The sequence below is a fragment of the Bombina bombina genome, chromosome 3 (assembly GCF_027579735.1).
Source record: "Bombina bombina isolate aBomBom1 chromosome 3, aBomBom1.pri, whole genome shotgun sequence".
NCBI classification, from domain to species: domain Eukaryota; kingdom Metazoa; phylum Chordata; class Amphibia; order Anura; family Bombinatoridae; genus Bombina; species Bombina bombina.
The window spans coordinates 498,219,285-498,232,808 of NC_069501.1; positions in this window are offsets into that span (position 1 = coordinate 498,219,285).

The following is a 13,524-nucleotide window of genomic DNA, read 5'->3' on the forward strand; positions in this document are numbered from 1 at the left end:
TTCATGTCATTTATCTCAGATTGTTATAAGGAGCATTTATGCAGTAATAGAGAGATATCCTCCGACTGACTGAATGATTTTTACAGACACATCAGCAATTACATATGTATTGTTTGTTTTTCACAATAGTGAGTGCGTTCTATTTCTGAAAATCTTTTCATGAAAATATAACAGCAGTTTATGCTAAACAATGTATTATTTGATATAAGGACGAAGGGTTAGATGTTTATTAAACATAAGTCTATAAGTATGCGTATACTCGTTCTAAAGGTTTTTATTCTCTAGTGTCAAACTGACAATTCAGTATGTATCTATTGAGTATACAAGAATGTAAAGGAATGTATGTCTATATGACTTAGTAAGCTTTATCGATGATTTTATCATAGCACATTTTTGTGAAGTTTACACATCCATCCTATGCTTATCTAAATAAAGGAGCCAAATCCTTGTTGCTCCCTAAGAGGATATGCATATAATTTTCAACTATATATATAGTCATCTTTAGTAGCTACATCCCTTACTTCTTGCTTTATTACCAATCTATAGACTTAGGTATAGATCTTTGATTCGATCTTCAATTAGAGTATGATCTCTAGAGAAAGCTCTTATAAGAGATTGCCTCATTTAAGCCCTTTGGTGATGCAGATTTTAGTTCATGTATCCATCTGCATTCTTTTTGAAGTAAAAGTTTGTTAATATCACCCCTTCTGCCCTTAAGTTTTAGTTGTTCTATGGCAAAGAAATGTATCTGATATTTCTCTTGAGGATGAACTGTGTTCATATGCTTAGCTACTGGTACATTTCTGTCCCATTTTATGTCCCCTATATGTTCAAGGACTCTTGTTCTTAATTCCCTTGAGGTTTCACCTACATAGATTAGGGGACATTTGCACATGGCTACGTATACCACTCTCTTGGTTCTACAGTTCATAAATTCCTTTATAGGGTAATTTTTCCCTGTTTTTGGATGAACAAATTGTTTCATTGGGGACATATTTTTACACGCTTGGCAGCGGCCGCATTTAAAGAACCCTTTAGTTTCTTGAAGCCATGTTTTCTGAGGATTTTGTACAAAGTGACTCCTAGTCAGGGTGTCTTTCAAATTCTGCGATCTCCTATTAGTTATCTTTGGTCTATCAGCGATAACTTCAGACAATTCAGGGTCCTCCTGTAAAACGTGCCAGTGTTTTTGAAATATGTGTTGGATACTGCTGTGTTTTTCATCAAATGTACCTATAATTCTAATTTGCTGACTGTCTTTATTTCTGTCAGTGTCTATTTTTTCCTGTAGTAGGGGTGCTCTCTCTAGTGCCTTAGCTCTTTGGTAAGCTTTTTTGAGGCATCTATTAGGGTAACCCCTTTCTTTGAACCTTTTTCTTAGCTCTTGGGCTTCCAGTTCAAAATCTTCTAATGAACTGCAGTTGCGCCTAGCCCTCAAATATTGGCCATATGGGATGCCCATCCTTTGGCTTTTAGGATGGTAACTTTTCCAGTTTAGGAGATTATTAGTGGCTGTCTCTTTCCTAAATAATTTTGTACATAGGGATCCATCGCACTCTTTTCGAATTTCTAAGTCTAGAAAGGAAATGCTTGTTTCTTCAATCATAGAGGTATAGTGCATACCATGAGTATTGTCATTTAGCCATAACATAAAATCATTAAAGTTCTCTTTGGAACCTGTCCATAGTATAAGCACATCATCGATGTAGCGAATGAATAAATCCATATACTTCATAAAGGGATTCATTTCCTCATTGAGGATATATGTATGTTCTATCCAGCCTAAAAACAAATTTGCATAAGTGGGGGCACAGCATAATATACATAGCCGGAAATGATACTTTGGTAGAAATATATAATCATGATGATAGTACATTGATTATCACAGTTCTAGCATTATTATAAGCTTTTTCTTAAATAACAAGCCAGTATACATTTATGTGAGAAAGTATCTGTCAACCTAAGTAGTAACACCCACAAATCTCTGATAGAGAAAGGGTTAATATGCACACTTACAAGCAACCAATGAGGTTGCGAGGGAGCATACATAGCTCCACAGGTGACAAACAGGTATTGAGTCTATGAATAAGGCAGAAAAGCCGAAACGCATCAGACTGGCCTTTAAGTAGTGTATTTGGATTTTAAACTATTATTGCACGTGAGCAACTATGTTTTAACATGTGGAAATAAAGTATGTTTTTATTTTAAGCAGTACTCTTTTTTGGAATCAACATGAGGAGTACTTGGTGCTTATAAATAGAAGATGATGAAGACATAATAGACTTTAGGAATGGTAAACTGAAGTTTTTTTTGTTTTTTTTAAAGGGACACTGTACTGTTATTTCTTTTCCCTTTCAATGTGTCCCCAATGATTCATTTTACCTGCTGAGGTGTATTAAACTGTTTAAAAATAGCTACTTTACCTTTATTTTGACATTGAAAATACATGTTTTTGCCTGTTGTAACTAACAAATAGTGAAAATGTAGTACTGTTGTAATGGCTGTAGAGAAGCTATGTAAAAAAGAGGCAGCAGCAAAAAGCAACCTCCCAGTAGGAGTGGGAGATAGCACCGCCCATTTGTATATGTGACCCTGTAGCTTTTACTGCAATGAATCTTAAGTGTTAGGTATTGGGGGTTATTGGTAAAGTGGATTGTGTAGAAGTGTTAGAGTAAAGATCTGCAAGGTTGGATTGAATTTAGTAAGGGTTTGCTGGTGGGGAGTAATTGGAAGTTGATTGGAGGTTTGGAGTTTGGAGCATCTAAAGCAATAGGGGGTTGTACCGGGTACAGGCCTGAAATTTGAGGGGTGTGGTTTTAAGGAGTGAGTGGCGCAACTTAATGCTTATACCCTTATGTTACAAATGGACAGAAATAATTTCAGAGTGTGATTTTTGGAAAAATAACCAAGTGATGTAACAAATAAAACTTTTAAATAGCTATTTTATTAACTTCTGACAATACATATACATTAAAAAATAGACATAAAAAACATATATATGTCGTTACTCTAAGATGTGGGTTATATGGAAGGCCCTATGTATGCAGTATATGCAATTTGTTAGGTTATTTTGGTCCTTATGTAGTTCCCTAGGTTATATTACTATTGTCTATTTTTTCCTTGGCTGGTATATTTGCTCCGTTGTTTTTAGTGTTAAGTAGCTAATTAGGTTGTTTGTACCTAGTACATAGAATACCTAGTTCAATTCCCTAAAGTAGTCAAAAAAACACAAATTACTTATATAAAGATGGAAAAAACGTATTTTTGTCTAGCGGGATTCGTGTAGTGAGTGGGCTGTAAAAAACTCTTTGTATGTTATATTATGGGAGTAGATCAAAAGATAAAAAAGATCAAAAGCTAAAACGAAAAAATGATAGGAATATATGAAATAAAACAATGAAAATAATGAAAATAAATATTCAGATAAAAATAGATAGGTAATTCTCAAAATGCATTTGAAATAGTGAATATACTGTTAATGTTAAATAGGAATATATTTAAAGGAAAAAAAAATTTCTTTTAGTTGTCGGCCGACACTTGACAGAAATTGTTGTGTTAACAAATTTTAGATTGAAAAAAACCACCGGTGGATTTTACTAATTGAAAAGTTCAGGATGATTTATTGGCAGTAAGCGTCAAATTTTGTTGCAACTTGTTAGGTGGAAAAATACTCCTTGTATTGTAATATTATGTTTGTTGTAGCAAAATGTTGCAAAGTCTGTTAGTATGTCCTTCTTTCGATATAGATGTGAGGTCTGTGTATTTTGTTAGATGTTTGCCAGAACTCTACGGTCTGAAGAGATGTTGCAGTAAGGGGCGGTTTTTTACTCACTGTACTCGTCACTGTACTCAAGCTTGAAAAAGGCCAATGTAACGTCCGAAACGCGTAGCGAACTACTGTGGCAAACTTTCTCTTTTTTAAACCCCAAGGGTCACAAAAAAACCCACTGTGACCTAAAAGAATCACAACTGTTTCTGCTATAAGCCACCTTGGATGCTTAACTTCTCACCGCTTTACAATTCCAAGTGAGAAAAAGACCGGAGAAAAGAAACACATTGGCATTTTTTTGCCCCCTCCGAAAATTGCTCCATAAACTGAGGACCGGAACTTCAGAGGTGGACAAACCATTCCTTACCACCTTCAACAGAGGATCAAAGACCAGAAAAAGAGGACCACCCCGGGCGGCAACATCCAGGCTCCACGATCTGCGAAGAGTACAGTGAGTAAAAAACCGCCCCTTACTGCAACATCTCTTCAGACCGTAGAGTTCTGGCAAACATCTAACATCTAACAAAATACACAGACCTCACATCTATATCGAAAGAAGGACATACTAACAGACTTTGCAACATTTTGCTACAACAAACATAATATTACAATACAAGGAGTATTTTTCCACCTAACAAGTTGCAACAAAATTTGACGCTTACTGCCAATAAATCATCCTGAACTTTTCAATTAGTAAAATCCACCGGTGGTTTTTTTCAATCTAAAATTTGTTAACACAACAATTTCTGTCAAGTGTCGGCCGACAACTAAAAGAAATTTTTTTTTCCTTTAAATATATTCCTATTTAACATTAACAGTATATTCACTATTTCAAATGCATTTTGAGAATTACCTATCTATTTTTATCTGAATATTTATTTTCATTATTTTCATTGTTTTATTTCATATATTCCTATCATTTTATCGTTTTAGCTTTTGATCTTTTTTATCTTTTGATCTACTCCCATAATATAACATACAAAGAGTTTTTTACAGCCCACTCACTACACGAATCCCGCTAGACAAAAATACGTTTTTTCCATCTTTATATAAGTAATTTGTGTTTTTTTGACTACTTTAGGGAATTGAACTAGGTATTCTATGTACTAGGTACAAACAACCTAATTAGCTACTTAACACTAAAAACAACGGAGCAAATATACCAGCCAAGGAAAAAATAGACAATAGTAATATAACCTAGGAAACTACATAAGGACCAAAATAACCTAACAAATTGCATATACTGCATACATAGGGCCTTCCATATAACCCACATCTTAGAGTAACGACATATATATGTTTTTTTATGTCTATTTTTTAATGTATATGTATTGTCAGAAGTTAATAAAATAGCTATTTAAAAGTTTTATTTGTTACATCACTTGGTTATTTTTCCAAAAATCACACTCTGAAATTATTTCTGTCCATTTTTAACATAAGGGTATAAGCATTAAGTTGCGCCACTCACTCCTTAAAACCACACCCCTCCTGTACACCACAACCAGATATTTTTTGGGGAAAATATCGTAGGAGTTAGGGCATACCCAAACAAGGCAGCGCAAGAAAGTTTTAAAACTCTCCTACCAGGCCTGAAATTTGCCTTCTGCAACATGAATTCTTTTCAATTAAGGAGACATAAAAGAGTAAAAATACAATAGTCTATTTTGTTATTACATTTTGGGCAAGATTAGAAGTAGAGCGATAATTTATCGCACGCCCGCAAACGGGCAAATTAACCAGTTTGAGGGCGCGCGATAAATAACCAGCCATTACAAGTACCACAAGCTCGTGGTAGCAATTATCGCTCAGAAAATGAACCAGAGATCAGATGTCTGGTTAATTTTCTAAAAGTGCCCCAAATGCCCTCAAAATAGAGGTTATTAGTGTTTTATTAAAAAAATAGCATTTTTTTAAAAATAAAACAACTGTACTAGGCAATTTTTAGGGCTAAAAGTTGGCGGGTGTGGGGTGTTAAAAAAAAATGGCACTGAAAAGTGCCTTTTCAATGCGGTCTACGGGAACTGTGTGTTCCCAGTAAATATATATGTATACACTTATACACATATTAACACATAAATATATATGCATATAAGCATATACATATATGTTTACAATTAGCTGCCATCACTGCTTGACTTACCACCTTCGCTGCGCTTTGGTTCTGTGTCATGTATGACAGCATCAGAACGAGGCTCCCATAGGAGCATATGGAAGCGCGCTCTTGTGAGCACAATGCTTACCATGGTGGAGAGGATCAAGTCAACCTTTTAGTATGTTGACAGCAATTTGATGAGGTAGCTAGGGATACCACTTGTTTGGGGGGCTACCTTCTGGGAGAATGGGGGACCGGATTTGAAGTGTCCCTCATTCTCCCAGAAGGTTGCACCCCCAAACAAATGGTATCCCTAGGTGCCTCATCAAATTGCTGAGAACATACTAAAAGGCTGACTTGATCCCCTGCACCCTACTCAATCGACACCTTATCATGGTAGTGCTTTTGAATCTAGGTGTGTAATGCATGTTGATCAAGGTATGGTACTCCTATTGGGTAGATCCCGGTCTGAAGCATCCCCATTTATCCAATAGAACCAGATCTGATGAAATGTGTCCTTGTTGTCTAGGATCCCAGATGCCAATTCGTACATATTGTATGTGTATTGTATCTTATTAATTATTTCAGACCAGGTAGGGACCCCTGTCTTCCAATATTTAGCAATACATGTTCTGGTGACCGTACAAGTGTTTGTTATATAAGGTGTTGTGATCGTGTAAGAGAACTTGTTGTATAGTGAAATTGATCTAGTCACCTATCAGGCGACCCATAAAAGAAGCCAATCTCATCCAGATCGCATTGACCCCAGCGCAGTCCCACCACATATGGCGATATGTGCCTACCTCCCCGCACCCTCGATAACATAGTTTGCTGCCTTGTGTGGACATATGTGCGGTCTTAACCGGTGTCAGGTACCATCGGAAAAGTGTTTTCATAATGTTTTCTTTTAACCCCTTAATGACCACAGCACTTTTCCATTTTCTGTCCGTTTGGGACCAAGGCTATTTTTAGATTTTTGAGGTGTTTGTGTTTAGCTGTAATTTTCCTCTTATTCATTTACTGTACCCACACATATTATATACCGTTTTTCTCGCCATTAAATGGACTTTCTAAAGATACCATTATTTTCATCATATCTTATAATTTTCTATACATTTTTTTTATAAAATATGAGGAAAAAATGGAAAAAAACACACTTTTTCTAACTTTGACCCCCAAAATCTGTTACACATCTACAACCACAAAAAAACACCCATGCTAAATAGTTTCTAAATTTTGTCCTGATTTTAGAAATACCCAATGTTTACATGTTCTTTGCTTTTTTTGTAAACTATAGGGCCATAAATACAAGTAGCACTTTGCTATTTCCAAACCATTTCTTTTCAAAATTAGCGCTAGTTACATTAGAACACTGATATCTTTCAGGAATCCCTGAATATCCCTTGACATGTATATATTTATTTTTAGTAGACAACCCAAAGTATTGATCTAGGCCCATTTTGGTATATTTCATGCCACCATTTCACCGCCAAATGCGATCAAATACAAAAAATCGTTCACTTTTCACAAATGTTTTCACAAACTTTTGGTTTCTAACTTAAATTATTTACAAACAGCTTGTGCAATTATGGCATAATTCTTCTCTGGGATCCCCTTTGTTCAGAAATAGCAGACATATATGACTTTGGCGTTGCTTTTTGGTAATTAGAAGGCCGCTAAATGCCACTGCGCACCACACGTGTATTATGCCCAGCAGTGAAGGGTTAATTAGGGAGCATGTAGGGAGCTTTTTGGGATAGTTTTAGCTTTAGTGTAGTGTAGTAGACAACCCCAAGTATTGATCTAGGCCAATTTTGTTATATTTTATGCCACCATTTCACCGCCAAATGCGATCAAATTAAAAAAAAAGTTAAATTTTTCTCAATTTTAGGTTTCTCACTGAAATTATTTACAAACAGCTTGTGCAATTATGGCACAAATGGTTGTAAATGCTTCTCTGGGATCCCCTTTGTTCAGAAATAGCAGACATATATGGCTTTGGCTTTGCTTTTTGGTAATTAGAAGGCCTCTAAATGCCGCTGCGCATCACACGTGTATTATGGCTAGCAGTGAAGGGGTTAATTATGTAGCTTGTAGGGAGCTTGCAGGGTTAATTTTATCTTTAGTGTAGAGCTCAGCCTCCCACCTGAAACATCAGACCCCCTGATCCCTCCCAAACAGCTCTCTTCCCTCCCCCACCCCACAATTGTCCCCGCCATCTTAAGTACTGGCAGAAACTCTGCCAGTACTAAAATAAAAGGTATTTGGCCCTTTTTTTTAAAAAAAAAAAAAAAAGCATATTTACATATGCTGATGTGTATGATACCCCCTTAGACCCCAACCTCACTGATCCCCCACCTAACAGCTCTCTAACCCTTGCCCTCTGCCTTAATGGGCGCCATCTTGGGTACTGGCAGCTGTCTGCCAGTACCCAGTTTTGCAAAAAATGTGCCTTTTTTTAAAAAAAAATAGCCCTTTTCTGTAGTGTAGCTTCCCCCCCCACCAAGACCAACCCACAACCCCTTCCTGATCCCTTAGATTATATTTTAAATATTTAAAATGTCATGTTTTATTTACTTTTAACTTTGATTTTCTGTAGTGTAGCAGTTCCCACCCGCTCGCGCTCTCGTGCGCGCCCCCATGGGTCCCGCCCCCGATCCCGCCCCCCTCCACTCCATACACAGCATCGATGGCCGCCCACCCGCCTCCCACGTAAGCTCCCACCCACCAACGATACCGGCCATCGATGTCCGGTGCAGAGAGGGCCACAGAGTGGCTCTCTCTGCATCGGATGGCCAAGGGGGGTTATTGCAGGATGCCTCCATATCGAGGCATCACTGCAATAACCGGAAAGCAGCTGGAAGCGAGCAGGATCGCTTCCAGCTGCTTTCCAGACCAAGGACGTACGCCACACGTCCTCGGTCATTAACTGCATTTTTTTTGAGGACGTGTGGCGTACGTCCTTGGTCGTTAAGGGGTTAAGTCTGCACTCACAAGGCCTCTATCAGCGATCTGAAATAGGTGTTCCCAGTTCACTAGGTCTTTAGTTATATTCAAGTCCCTTTCCCAGGCTGTCATAACCGAGGATTTGGTCTTAAGTGGACCAGATTGAATAGTCAAGTATAGTCTGGAAATAGTGTGTTTGGAGCGATGGGGGCTATTACAAAGTAGTTCCAAAATAGTAGGAGCTCCCTTCTGAGTGTCTCTGAGAAATTATCTGACTGAGGAGTTGAGTTGGAGGTAAAGATACCAATGTATTTGTATTGGTGCTACTTTCTCTTGCAATTGATTGAAGGAGAGCAACTTCCCGTTATTTAATGTCTGCAACTTGGTACAGTCCCTTATTCTCCCACTTCTTAAACTGTGGTCTTAGCTCGTCAGGAAAGATATATTGAATAGGGGTGAAAAGAGAGAATCTTGGCATTAGATCGTTGCCCAATATACTTTCGACCATGTATGTAAGGTAAGCTCTGAAGTGTATGGTGTTGGGTGGGATAAAGTGGATTGTTGAATTTTCCTGTCCCAGAATATTGAATCTGGTTCACCCCAGCCTCCCATCTCTGCCTCCAATCTGGGCCACAATGCATCTGTTGACTTCTGTAAAAGCATTTTATCCTGTGCTATTCTAGCGGCCTTATAGTAATCTAACAATGCCGGTCCTCCAACCCCTCCAAGTGTTTTGTGTCTATTTATTATAAATTTCAATACTCTAGCAGATTTGCTCCCTCTAATGAAGGAGAGAACCTCAGTTTGCAACTTCTCTATATCTGGCCTGTTGATCTTTATAGGGAGTGATCAAAATAGATATGTAAAAATATAATTTAAAGGGACATAAAATGTTTATTTTGTTATTCAGATAGATTATACATTTTTAAATAACTTTCCAATTTACTTCTATTATCAATTTTGCTTCATTCTCTTGGTATATTTTATAGAAGAAGCAGTAATGATTAAGGACTACTAAATACTAACTAACAATAATCACCTAATCCACCCCCATAGAGCCTAATCTGCCACGTCCCATGCAAACTAGAACTACACTAACACCTAATCCTCTTCTAAACTAATCACACCCTATAAAATATCCACACTAAGTTACAAAAAAAAAGCTAAGTTACAAAAAATAGTATCTAAAATAAAAAAACAGCATTATACCTAAAACTAAACTACAAGGCCCATAAAATAAAAACCCACCCAAAACAAAAAAACTAAACCCTTACACTAAAAAAATTAAAATAGCTCTTAAAAGGGCCTTTTGTAGGGCATTGACCTAAAGTGATCAGCTCTTTTGCAAAAATAAATAAATTACAAAACCCCCATCTACATTACAAGTAACCCCCATCTACATTACAAGTAACCCCCCTCCTGCCAAAATAACAAAATCAAACTAAAAAAAAAAAAACTAGCCTACAAAATAAAAATAAATTACCCTATTCTTAAAAATAAAAAACACCCAAAAAAGCCCTAATTAACCCCAAAGTTTGTACTCACAGTTGTTGGGTAATCCGGCTCCTCTTGATCTCCTCTTGATCGGATGTTGGGCCCTCTTCATCTTGGTTCCTGGCGTGAGGGGGGCCTACTTCACAGAGGCTCCACAATCTTCATCCACAACTGGACCCTCTTCATCCAGGCTCCAGGGGTCCATCCTCGTGGAGGCAGACTTCGGCGGCCTCTTCAGCTGCCTCCACTTCGCAATCTTCATCCACAACAGGGCCCTCTTCATCCAGGCTCCAAGGGCCCATCTTTACGGAGGAATACTTTGACGGCCTCTTCCACCGCTTCTGCTCCGCAATCTCAACAACGGGGCCCTCTTCATCCAGGCTCCAGGGGATGGCAGCAGAGGCAGACTTCGACGGCCTCTTCTGCTGCCTCCGCTCAACAATCTTCATCCACGACAAGGCCCTCTTCATCTAGGCTCCAAGGGCACATTTTCGTGGAGGCGGACTTTGGCAGCCTCTGGTGGCCTCTTCTGCCGCCTATACTCCCCAATCTTCAGCAACAACAGAGCTCTCTTCATCCTGGCTCCTGGTGCCCATCATCGCCGCGGCCGAGGCGGACTTCGGCAGCTCCGCTCCTCTTCTACTGCCTCCGCTCCGCATCTTCTTTTCTTCATCTCTCATCAGGGAGCCCTCCTCTTCATGGGGGTTAGTTTAGAGGGGGGTTAGTTTAGAGGGGGGTTAGGTGTTAGGTAGAGTAGGGTTATATTGCGTTTGGGGTTGTGGCGGTTTAGGTTTAATATATTTTTTTTAAACTTAGATTTTTATTGTAACTTAGGGTTTAGTTAAGAGGGGGGTTAGGTGCTAGGTTAGTTTACGTTTGGGTGTGTGGCAGCATAGGGGTTAATAGTTAGATGCTTCCGGTGGGTACGTGGCTGCATAGGGGTTTATAGTTAGAGACCTAGGGGTTAATAGTTAGATGCATGCGATGGGTATGTGGCAGTATGGGGGTTTATAGTTAAAGACATAGGGGTTAATAGTTTGTTTATTATGGTGGGTATGTGGCAGCATAGGGGTTAATAGTTAGATACTTGTGGTAGCTGTGTGGTGGTATAGAGGTTTATAGTTAGAGACATAGGGGTTAATAGTTAGTATATTGTGGTGGGTATGTGGCGGCATAGGGTTTAATAGTTAGAAACTTGCGGGTGGGTATGTGGCAGTATAGGGGTTTATAGTTAGAGAAATAGTGGTTAATAGTTAATTGTGCTGGGTATATGGTGGTTAATAGTTAGCTACTTGCAGTGGGTATATGGCGGCATAAGGGTTAATAGTTAGCAATTTGCAGTGTGCATGTGATGGCATAGGCGTTATTAGATAGCGATTTGCAGTGGGTATGTGGGGGTTTAGAACTTTATTATTGTAGTGTTAGTTTGCGATTGTGGGGTACTTCAGTTTAGGGGTATTCGAATTAGTGGTTAGGCACACAACAGTTATATTCAAGGGATCCTTTACTATTTATCGCCAATATGGTCGGCAATCCTGAATGTTGTTTATAGCAAGCATCACCGACCAAAGGCATGTATAGTAAACGCCTCTCGGCGATGTGGCTATGTCGAGAACTTGGAATATTTCGTCAGCCTCCCTCGACATAGCGGCAGATCCCTATGAATATTTTGCCGCCTCACAGCATTTTCGATCATGGGGGCCTAAATGTTATTGCATTGTCTTGTTATGATGCATTTGTTGATTAGGCAAATCTACTGTATTTACTGGTCCTTTACTTTAGGTAAGTGCTTAAAGGGATGTGAAACCCCAATTTTTTTCATGATTTAGAAAGAGTATGTAATTTTAAACAAGTTTCTAATTTACTTCTATTATCTTATTTGCTTCATTCTTTTACTATCCTTTGCTGAAAATCATATCTAGATAGGCTCAGTAGCTGCTGATTGGTGGCTGCACATAGATACCATGTGAGATTGGCTCGTCCATGTGCATTGCTATTTCTTCAGCAAAGGATATCTAAAGAATTAAGCAAATTAGATATTAGAAGTAAATTGGATAGTTGATTAAAATTGTTTTCACTATCTGAATCACTAAAGAAAAAAATGTGGGTTTAATGTCCCTTTAAAGATGAGGTAAGCTTTCTGTAACTTCTTATCAATCAGCTAGATTACAAGTTTTGCGTTGGGGCTTAAAACAGCACCGCAGTCATTACAAATCTTGTCGGTATAGGTGTACCACACACCTTTTAGCCTGTACCGCAATGTCAGGGTATCTGTTAGTGTTACTAAATAATATATATATATATATATATATATATATATATATATATATTATATATATATATGGTTGCATACACCAAATGATTCATTTATTTGTGAGACTGTAACTACAACAGAACCCCCTCTCTACCTTAGACATCTAAGGATTCAAAAGAAAACATTTGGTCTAATTAGTTCAGGCAGTCATTTCAAAGATCAGGCAGTTATTTCAAAGAAATGTTCACCATGTGGCTGCTATGTTTAAAGTTGATTTCCTGCCCAAAATGGGTAATAAACTTATCAGACCCCTGTAAATAAACAGACATGGCTTAAGTGTATGCAAGTTGATTGCCCCTGCTGTGTTGAATCCACGAATTCTAGACGTTACGTCTAGATGAAGATTAGCTAAGTAGAGACACATGTTTTGCATTATAACTTGTAAATTCATTTTTGAATTACAACTTGTGTTTAAATTTCAAGTATAATTGATTCTCAGACTGTATAAATATATTTCTCTTGTTAAGTGTATCCAGTCCACGGATCATCCATTACTTATGGAATATATTCTCCTTCCCAACAGGAAGCTGCAAGAGTCCACCCACAGCAAAGCTGCTATATAGCTCCTCCCCTAACTGCCATATTCAGTCATTCTCTTGCAAGCCTCAACATAGATAGGAGGTTGTGAGAGTCTGTGGTGCTTTCTACTTAGTTTATTCTTCAATCAAAAGTTTGTTATTTTTAAATGGCACCGGAGTGTGCTGTTTATCTCAGGCAGTATTTGGAAGAAGAATCTGCCTGCGTTTTTCTATGATCTTAGCAGACGTAACTAAGATCCATTTGCTGTTCTCACACATTCTGAGGAGTGAGGTACTTCAGAGGGGGAATGGCGTGCAGGTTTTCCTGCAGATAAGGTATGTGCAGTAAAATATTTTTCTAGGAATGGAATTGACTAAGAAAATACTGCTG